The following is an 11,461-nucleotide window of genomic DNA, read 5'->3' on the forward strand; positions in this document are numbered from 1 at the left end:
TTGAGCCGAAGGCAGAGGCTTTAACCCACTGAGCCACTCAGGCGCCCCCATTTCTGTTTCTTAAACCAAGTCCTCAGTTTGTGAAAATTCATTGAGTTGTACATTTTTTATTTATATACTCTTCTTTATATATTATACTTCAATAAAACATTCCAACCAAGAGGAAGGTGGTAACTTGGCCCTTCTCAGTCCTGTTCGGAGGACTCCCACAGGTTTATGCCATTTGATTCTCCCAACATCCATGTGTGAAGTAGGTGATGCCTTCTTCCTCCCTCCAATGAAGCGTGGCGGAGGCACGGAGAAAAGATGGGACAGACTCAGGTGGCCCACAAGTCACCTCAAATCTTCGTTTTCCAGACCTGAATCTTAGGCTCAAGTTCTCACTAAGTATTTACTATCGAGAGAGCAAAGTAATAACCCCCAAAATCCAAGAAGAAGAGAGCTAGGATTTAGACCCTCTTTGGGCTTAGAAACTGGAATTCATGACCCCAAGGAGAATTTGCAAGTCAGGGAAGAGTCCAAGTGCTCCCAGAGCCCCAGTGAGTCCCTCGTTACTCAGAGACTGATTCCTAGTGGGCTCTGTGCAACACTGGAAACGTGTCTTGGGGGTTCTCTATCACCAGACCATAGGGCTCCCTCCACCTAGATCCATGGCTGCCTCACAGACTCTTCCAAGCCAGAGTAGAGGAGGCGGGTGGGGGAAGACATGCAGAAAACGCAGGTGGCCTGTCCCAATTCAGACACTTAATCAGATCAATTAAGCAGAAACATGGCCTCAGACAAAATTAAATTATGGTTTCTTCATGCCCTAGTGGAAAGTTCATCGCCCAAGGCTTCAGGAAACTGTGCCAGTTACTGGCACTGCCATTAAGTATCTGTTCTAACCTCTCTGGGCTTCGTTTTCTTCATCTGTAAAATGGGAAATTTAGAAGACATTTTCTCTACATCCCTTTTAGCTCAGAATTAGGACCTAAAATACTGGGACTTAAATTTCTGCCAAGAAAAAAACTGTAACCCCAGATTTGAGTACAGGACTTTGAGACTGAGTTTAAGTCTTAATTCAAACTGTAAAGCTTTACATTCTCTTTGGAATCTCCATTTCCTAGACCATAATAAAGGAAAAAGAACACTCCTAGGGATTGTTGCCAAGACTCAATGAGTTGATGCGTGATTCTCAAACTTGACCTTGCTACAGAATCACACTGGAGTCGGGGGACTTATTAAACCCCCGGTTGGGCCTTCCTCCCAGTACCTTTGACTTATCAGGCCTGGGGTGGAGGCCAGAAGTTGTATTTCAGTCACATTTCCAGGTGACACTGATGCTTTTGGTCCCAGGGTCATACTTCAAGGACCCCTGAGTTACTGTATTTAGAAGTTCATAATAGGGTATGAATCTAAAATGTTTTGACTCGATGCAGATGAGAAATGTTTCCTCAGTGCTGACATACAGCCATATAGATGATACATGTCTGTATCTGACAGGCAGCTGGAGTGTAAACCAAATGTCCCCAAGCTCCACCAGCCTATGGATTCCTTTGGGACAGTATAAGCACTGATAACCAAATCTACTGTCTCATAGCCCTGGGCTATAAATTCAGGACCAAATATTTGGGGGACTCTCCACATGTCTATACATGGGTCTCATGTTCTTCTACAAGGTTCTCTCCTTGTTGATGTTCCTACTCTCGTGCACCCCAAACCACTCAGTGGTAGTCTCTTGTCACAGCTATTCTTGCTGGTATATTCTGGAAGATGTTGCTTTCCTGGCCAAGAGCTGCTTCCCCACAATACTGCCGCTTCGAAACCCTGAAGGTGCCAAACAAGGCTGCACTCCCTTCAGCCCTCCCAGAGAGATTATTTCCTCACAGAAAGGCAAGAATCGCTCTCTCTTCCACCCGATCCCCCTTGTCACAGAGTCCTACTGTGGCACATTTGTGCCCTAAATATCTCATTGCAGAGAACATGTCCCTTTCATTTCACAGGGCTTCAATTCCAAGCCTCTCTGCCAAAGAAGTTGAAACCAGGTGACCAGTTCTGCCATTATTTTTTTTTTACTTTTTTTCTTTAAATTCAATTAATTAACATATAGAATATAATTAGTTTCAGAGATAGAGATCAGTGATTCATCAGTCTTATGTAACACCCAATGCTCATTTACATCGCTTTCCCTCCTTAATGCCCATCCTCCAGTTATCCTCTCTCTCCCTCCCCTCCAGCACCCCTCAGTTTGTTTCCTATGATTAAGAGTCTCTTATGATTTGTCTCCCTCTCTGATTTCGTCTTGTTTTCTTTTTCCCTCTCTTCTTCCCCTATGATCCTGTGTTTTGTTTCTTAAATTCCAAATGTAAGTGAAATCATGATAACTGTCTCTCTCTGACTGACTTATTTCGCTTAGCATAACACCCTCTAGGGGGAAATGTGTGTGCAACTTCTGGGTCAAATCACCAAAGAGGGGCTGTGAGTTCTCCACGCCCTTTGTTCCTTCCCCAGGGACGCCACATGTACCAGAGCACAGCAGAGGCAAGTGACCTGTATTCCCAAGTCGTTTTCTAGAGGGGAGCAGCCTTGGAGACATGCCGCCAACACTGACTTAGTGAGAAATAAACCTTTATGTGTTCAACCACTGAGATCTTTGCCCTCAGCACAATTTAGCTTAAACCTGACACAAAGTTCCTTGAGCTTTGTTTGGACCTCTAAGGCCCAGCCAAAAAACTGGAAAGAGGCTGCAGAACAGATACCCTAAAGCCTTTCCCATCTCCAAATCTTTCCCATTTTCCCTCTAATACATTTCTCTCTTAATCTACATAAATATCACCTGCAGAGAGTCCCAGAGCAGCCATGTCATTAAGCCTATTGCCCAGGAGACCAATCAGATTTTAAGTTCCAGTTGGAGCTGGTTGTGGTGGTGGTAATGCTAGTGGTGATGCGGAGGGGGGGGGGCGCTGTCAGAGAGAATTTGGATTTTTTGGGCAAAGGGGGTACAGCACCAACTCAGAAACCATTCCTCAGAATATGATGCTACCAGGCAGACCTGAAGATGGTCTGTATAGGAAAGAAACGCCTTTCCGGCAGGGAGACTGTATGGCGTTTTTCGGGGGACAATCTTACCAGAGCTATAAAAACATGTTGGTTTCCCTCCATCTTCAGTAACAAAGCAAAAGGGAACATTGGAATTTCTTATGTACTTAATTTCAGTATCCCCCAGTGGGAATGCTCTTATTATCTTGCTGAGATTCTGGCAAATGTGCATGGATCCTATTCTTGCTCCCCCCAACCACTACCACCCAATTGCTGGGCAAAAAAATATATCTGATTCGGCAAATCATTAGCCTGGTGGTCACACCAGCAGCAAATGGTCTTCAGAGTAAAGACAGAAAAGAATGCACGGCCCAAGAGGTAAAATGTAAATGAAGGGAAACTGTGGCGAGCCTGAGCTCTACGACCCAGTGGGCATGGCAATGGGGCCAGGATAGAGAGGTCAGAAGGCAGTACACATCTTCCAGAGTTTGGGCCTAACCATGGGTGAGCAAGTTCAGAATTCTGGAAGTGGGTGACAGATAGATCGTCATAGTTGGGTCATACCTCTGCTCAATCATTCAAAGTCAATGAAGGCAGCAGCATCCATAAGACAGATATACAAGAACTGCTAACAAGTTTTACCTTGGGAATAGAAACTATTCATCATATAATAATGCTTCACTTTTGTAAAGTAGTTTTCTTCCTTTAAAAAATTTTTTTGCTTGTCCTTATGGTATCTTATCCTTAGAGCCACCATTATCTGGTAGATACAGTAAGCTGAGGAGCAAAAATAAGAACTAATATTTACCTGGCCTCCAACATTACCAGTAACCATGCATAGGACAAATGAACTCATTTAAGCTTTCTTTGTTTTTGTAAGAAATATTATCTCTAGTTGTAAAGGAAGAAAGTAGGTCTCCAAGAAGATCGCTTGCCCACTATCAGCGAGGCAGTAACAGTGTTACCCAGATTCCAAACTAAGTACATGTGACCTCAAATCTCATCCTCTTCCCACTGACTTTATTGTGTTTGTTGACCAACGTCACAGAGCAATAGACAATGGAATCAGGCCCAGGGGCAGTTTCTGCCAATACCCAACACCTGGTTCTGAGCTCCATGTGACAAGCCATAACTGTCAACATCTCACTATAGGGGCGCCTGGGTGGCTCAGTGGATTAAGCCTCTGCCTTTGGCTCGGGTCATGATCTCAGGGTCCTGGGATCGAGCCCTGCATCAGGTTCTCTGCTCAGCGGGGAGCCTGCTTCTCCCCTCTCTCTTTGCCTGCCTCTCTGCCTACTTGTGATCTCTGTCTGTCAAATAAATAAAATCTTAAAAAAAAAAAATAAAAAAATTAATCTCACTATAAACAAACCAGGCCCATTCAGTGTCACCCAGAAAATGCTCATAGTGCCAGAGAGGGGAGGGAAAGCCCTCCGCCCACCTCCTACCACGTCCCCACCCTCTCCCAGTGCCTGGTGGGCTCCAAGGCACACAACAAAGACATTTAAAGAGCAGTTATATAAAAGTGCATGCAAGGACCCAAACTTGAACATTATACCAATGACACCCTTCTATAATGCTGTTCAACTCGGAAATGGTAGGCGTGGTGAGTAAAGTGAAGGGTTTGCACCCTTATTATTTCCCAAGTTCATTTTAGATGGTTTTCAGAATAAAATAGTATATGAAATAAGATTAGAAAAAAAAGGCACTCAAAAGATCAGGTACATGGAGATTATTAAGCACCTCAGATGAGTTAATTATCACTGTTGAGCCCAAAATTTAGCTGCATTTCCCAACAGGTAAAACATGGTTCTCACTACCTAATGAAGATAATTTTTATTATAATTTTTTAATTTTTTTATAAACATATAATGTATTATTAGCCCCAGGGGTACAGGTCTGTGAATCGCCAGGCTTACACGATAGCACATACCCTCCCTAATGTCCATAACCCAACCACCCTCTCCCTACTCCCCTCCCCTCGGCAACCCTCAGTTTGTTTTGTGAGATTAAGAGTCTCTAATGGTTTGTCTCCCTCCCGATCCCATCTTGTTTCCTAATGAAGATAATTTTTTATGTATTTTGTAGTTTGGGGTTTTTATTTAAATTCCACTTAGTTAAAACGCAGTGTAAGATTAGTTCCAGGTGTAGAATTTAGTGTTTTATCACTTACTTTCCACACCCAGTGCTCATCACAGGTGCCCTCCTTAATACCCATCATGGAGCTAGTCCATCCCCTGCCCACGTCCCCTCCAGCAACCCTCAGTGTGTTCTCTGTCGTTAAGAGTCTCTTACGGTTTGTTTCCTAATCCTTCTCTTTTTTCCCCCTCCCATATGTTCATCTCTTTTGTTTCCTAAATTCCACATATGAGTGAGATCATATGGTATTTGTCTTTCTCTGACTTAATTTCACTTAGCGTCATACATTCCAGCTCCATCCATGTTGCTGCAAATGGCAAGATTTTGTTCTTTTTTATAGCTGAGTAATATTCCTCTGTGTGTGTGTGTGTGTGTGTGTGTACCACATCTTTATCCAGTTTTCAGTCAATGGACATCTGGGCTCTCTCCACTGTTTGGCTATTATTGATAGTGCTGCTATAAATATTGGGGTAAACCTGTCCCTTCAAATCAAAATTTTTGTATCCTTTGGGTAAATACATGGTAGTGCAATTGCTGAATCACAGGGTAGCTCTATTTTTAACTTTTTGAGGAATCTCCACACTGTATTCCAGAGTGGCTACACCAGCTTGTATTCCCACTAAGAGTGTAAGAGAGTTCCCCTTTCTCTGCATCCTCACCAATATCTGTTGTTTCCTGAGTTGTTAATTTTAGCCATTCTGACAGATAATAATTTTTTAAATAATTAACAGTTTTTAAAAACTCTGTGTGTGTGTGTGTGTGCATGTGATGTCACTGAAATGTTCCCTGTGGTTATTCATATGGAAGAGACATATAGTATAGTATTTCTTTCCTCCTTCTCTTCTTTCTTGCTATCTTGCTTTCCTTTCTTTCTCTCTTCCTTCCTTCCTTTCTTCTCTTCTTCCTTCTCCTCTTTCTCTTCTTTCTTTGGTTTATGAAATACAGAACAGTACAGAAGAGTATAGAATAATATGTACCCACTCAATACCCACAGGTAATTTATGCTATATTTTCCAAAAGAAGATAAATGTAACAATTTTAGAGGAAAACAATGGAAGCTGCTTCTCTTCTCAATCACAATTCATTTCCTATTCCCTGACCTGCAGGTGCAATCACTATCTTCAATTTAGTGTATATTTGTTCAGTCTTGTTTTTAGATTTTTAAATATAAATATAAGTAAATATATCTATACATAATATGTGTAAGTTTCATGTAAATGGTATATGTAACTGGTTTTATGTAAATGGTATCATTGAACACAGCATTCTGCAACTTGTATTTTCGACTCAACATTATGCATCTGATACCTATCTACGTTGACATACACAGATCTAGTTAATTCATTTTGCCTCCTAAATAATATTTCATCATATGACCATAGGACAGTTTACTTATCCCTTCATCCATCCCTACTGGACATACTTGTTTCCAATCTTTTAGCATTATAATAAAAAATTCTATGGATACTCGTGTATGACTGCTTATACACATCTTGCAGAATTTTTCTTTGGGATATATACCTAGACATGGAACTGTATATCTATTTCAAATTTTCCTAGGTTGCATACAACAGAATTCACTTGGGTTGGCATAAACAAAAAATGGCTTAACTGAAGATTAAATGGCTTATTTGAATTTTTGCAAGACCAGAAAAGTAGACTGGCAATATTGCCAAGGATGTCCCTATCTGGAGAAATACTTCAGTATACCACAGAACTGTTCTAATAGAAACACCAAAGTTGTTGCTGAGAGCCCATGACTCTTTGGTCTAGAACACCCAAATATTTGAGCTCAGCCACCCCAGAAGAACCAGACGTCCTTCTGTCATCATTCTGTAATGAACGTTTCCTTTATCAAATATCAAGGACCTATATATGGTTGGATCTGTGTTTGGTCTCCTATGTTCTATTAATATATTTGTCTGTTCCTATACCAATACTACACTGACTTAATCATCATGTCTTTATAATATATCTCTTTTTTTAGTGACTCAAATCCCTTCTTGTTCAGAATTATTTTGACTGTTTTTGTACATTTATTCATATGAACTTTAGAATCAACATGTCAACTATGAAGATAAATCATGTTGAAATTTTTATTATTTACAGCCTAACTTTGCGAGAACTGATATCTTTATAATAAAAACTTCCCATCCATCAACATGTTCTATCTCAGCTTATTCAATTCTTCCTACAGTACTTAAATTTTTATAATACTTATTTTATTATAATTATTCACATGTACTTTCTAGGTTTTCTTGCCATTCTGAATTGCAGCTTTTTCAAATTTAACTTTGTAATTTGGTCAATACTGATGTGCAGAATGTAATAAGCCTGGATATGCTGATCTTTTACCCAGCAAACCTGACTTTAAAAAACTACTGATAATTTCTCCATCTGTCATTTGGGTTTTTTGTAGAAACAATCAAATAATGTGTAAATAACAACTACATCTCTAACTTTTCAGTTCTTATCCTCTCATTTGATTTTTGTGTTTAATTGCTTTTGTTAAACACAACCTTAACACAATGTTCACACTTGCGATAATTGTTAGTGGACATTCTTGCTTTCTTCTTTCTTTAAATCAGAGTGTTTCTAAACTTTTGTGATTAATTATGGTATTTGCTATGAGTAATAGATATAATTATTAGATGAAGAGACTACTCTTAACTTGCTAAGAGATCATGTTTTAGTCACAAATGAGTGCTGAGTTTTATCAAATCCTTTTCCTACATCTATCAAGATGATTGATTTTGGGGTACCTGGGTGGCTCAGTCATTAAGGGTCTGCCTTCTGCTCAAGTCATGATCCCAGGGTTCTGGGATTGAGCCCCACATTGGGCTCCCTACTCTGTGGGAAGCCTGCTTCTCCCTTTCCCACTCCCCCTGCTTGTGTTCCCTCTCTCACTGTGTCTCTACCAAAAAAATAAATAAAATCTTTAAAAAAAAAAAAGAAAAAGATGATCAAAAATTTTTCCCCTCATTTTATCTTTGAAGAAAACAAGCTGACTAACCCTAACCCAGGACAGAATCAGATGATCAGATGATCAGACCTGGAAGCATCTGAGATAAGATCCAGTGTTCTCAATGGGACTGTGGCCTGCAGGGCTGGGAAAACTTGGATGGTTTAGGACTGTCCTACCTATTACAGGAAGGCTAGCAAGCCTGGTCTTCACTCTTTAGAAGTAAGATGCACACTCTAAGTTATCTGGAAGTCAAAAACTGTCCCCACATAGTTGCAAAGGTCACCAGAGGTTCCACCACGTACCTTTGACACCACAAAGACCCAGAGTGGTCCAGAGGTCTGCAGGGCTTGCCCAACCCTGAGTTACCAAGTTCTTCCTATGGCTTCACTTTAGAGCAGTTCTGACTCCTCCCTGCTGAGAAATCTCCACTCCCATGCCCCCAACCCTTGCTGAAGAGCTGTCAAGTTGTTCAGGATCCTTCTAATTACCTTTGATCCTGCCCTAAGCGATCCTTCTGGGGATCCCTATTTTTGCTCATGGTAAATAATTCTAAAGATTCATCTCTTCTCTCTTCTCCTCCAAGCTCTCTTCTCTGGAGAGTCATGCCTGACCTGCCACCAACCAGCCCTGTCAGTCCCACTTCTCAGATACAGTGGATTTCAGCAGTTAAGACAGGAAAGAAAGTGACTTCTCGAGATTGAGGATCCAGAGGTGCTGCTTGCATTCTGCCCCCTCACTTAGCCACGAGCCTTCCGGTGAGAGCAGTGCATCCGACAGTTCCACGCTGTCTCCCCACCTCGGGCACACACACACAATCCCAACAACCACCGGGGGGCTCTGCCCAGGCTTCTTCAAGCCCAACCTTTTCTGAGTGTTGAGGAAGCAGCCTGTGGCCTCTTGGGAAGAACAGATGCAGAAGTGAGTCCTTACCATACATCGTTACCTTCCAAACCACCGCAGCAGGGGAACAGGAAGCTCTGGGCCAGGGAGGCAGAAGAGGCAGGGGGACTAGTGGTCATGGCAGGGGTGGGCAGACCCAGTTCTGCCCAGAGAACAGACTTTATTGCCTTCCGGTTGGAAAGAAAAGTCAAAGCAGCCAGTTCCACCTTGGGCCGTGGGAGCTCACCAGGAGTCTCAGGAAGTCATTTTGAATAGCCTGCCCAACCCAAACAGTACATGTATATCAGAAGCTTTCCTCGCCTCAGGGCATTAGCACGCATTCAAACACTTCCTGAGTATCCACTCTGTGTTCCAAGGTTAAGAACCCCATTCCCATGCTCGAGCACTCCCCAGTCAGCTGGGGAGAAATACAGGAACATGACTCTGGGAGAGGATGTGCAGGGCCCCAGCAGAGGTCCACGCACCATCAACAGAAGGCAGTGACCATCGCCAAGAGAGGGCTGGGAAGGCTTCACGGAGGGGAGTGCTGCTCCATCCCTCTGTCTGAGGCCTGTCTGGGGAACAGGCAGGCAGGCATAGCCCATCCCAGCAGACACCGCAGGTGGGTGGCACCGAGTCCACAGCTCCCCCATTCCCACTTTCTTCTGCTTCTCAGGAAGACTTCTGCCCCAGCGACCCCGAGGCTCTGGACTCTACCCTTCAATCAATAAGCATCCAGGGAACGAGGGGGAGGGAACATCAAGATACCACCAAAGATGCCTGCACTAGGGCAAGAGGGGTGTGTACAAACCTGGAGGGCCAGCTGGAGGAGGATCCTGAGTCCAATATGGGCTTCTTTTGGTTCTCGAAGGATGTACACTTCAATCACCGGTGCAAGCAACTGGAAGACATATTAGAAATCATTATTCCAATACTTCGATATGAAATCTGCCATAACAATTTCCTAAGTTTCAATTGTCTAAATTTTTGAGAGTCATGAAATAAATAAAGGTTGTCAGTGACGAAGAGAGAAAACAAGAGAATGCCTAAACCCCTTCATAATTTCCCTTGATGGAAAGCATGAGACTGACGGCGTTCTTCTCCTGCCACTTACTAGCTGTGTGACCTGGTACAAATAACCTAACCTCCCTGAGCCCTCTGCTCATCTGTAAGATGAGGACAAGGTCATATGCCATGCATGACTGTGGTAAGAACAAAAACAATGTGCACTTGGCGGGTACTTAATAAATGGTAGCTAATACTGTTATTCCTAGGAGCTCAGAAGCAGGAAGGTAGCTCCTGTGTCTGCTTTCTAAGAATAACTTCTCAGCCAGAGCTGTAGTTCAGACCAACCCTATCAAGGACGACATTGCAGAGTAAATAAAAACAGGATTCAGTTAATGGAAGAGTTGCCAGGTCAATAAAGCAGAGGGGAAAGTTACTATCAGTTTCTGTATTAAGGAATAAGGAACTCTTAGGGGGAAATTCCAGGAAATGCAGCTTTTCCATTTATCCATCCATCATCCATCCATCCATCCACCCATCCATCCATCCATCCACCCCAGTAAAGAAACGGGAGCAAGAACACTCAAATGCCATGGGTTCCTGGATGTCAAAACCATGCCCCACCCCAAAGGACATGGAAAAAGTCAACAAAGATGAAATTCAGATGGCCTGTTAACAAACTCTAAATGTTTATTTGGTTTTATGAACAACTGAAGACTCATAAAACAAAAATCATACCATTTTCCCCACTAACTCTGTGGCAATGGTTTTAAAATGTAAAATCTCTGGGTTTATAAGGGTGCTGGGAAATGGTCGCTCTTAAGAGTGGTGCCGGGAATCCAACATGAAGTAGGCTTCCCAGCGGTTAGGAAGAGGGCTTGGGGGTGGCCTAGCTGTAGAGCAAGGATGGGATCCATCCATGTGCCGTCTGCCTCTGCCCCAAACAAATGCTCCAACTCCAGGAAAATGTGTATTTGCTTTGACTTCTCTGCTTCATTTCTAGAAATCTGCCCTTGCAAATAATAATGGCAGATATAAAACATATAGCTAGAAAGATGTTCCTCACAGCTTTGTGAATAAAATTTAAAAGCTAGAAACAACCTAAGAGCCAGCAATGGGCACTTGGCCAAGGTGGCTGTGTGACACAGAAGCTCCCGGACTTGGGAGCCAGAAAGAATGCAGGGGGGTTCAAGCTCCAGCTCTTCTGCTCAATCCCTGTGCAACCTTGGGCAAAATGTTGTCTAAAAATTTACTTTCTTATTTATAAAAGGTGGATAGTAATAGGATTTACCTCAGAGAGCTCTAGTAAAGAATAAATTAGATGATGCTTGTGAAGTATAGCCCATAGGAAGCACTTTATAAATATTTGCTATTATTAAATAAATTATGCTATAACCATATGATGAAATTCACTGCAGCCATAAAAAAGATGTAGAAAACTATCCAATGATGCTG

This window comes from Lontra canadensis, unplaced genomic scaffold, assembly GCF_010015895.1.
Source record: "Lontra canadensis isolate GAN:19392208 unplaced genomic scaffold, GSC_riverotter_1.0 scaffold2, whole genome shotgun sequence".
NCBI classification, from domain to species: domain Eukaryota; kingdom Metazoa; phylum Chordata; class Mammalia; order Carnivora; family Mustelidae; genus Lontra; species Lontra canadensis.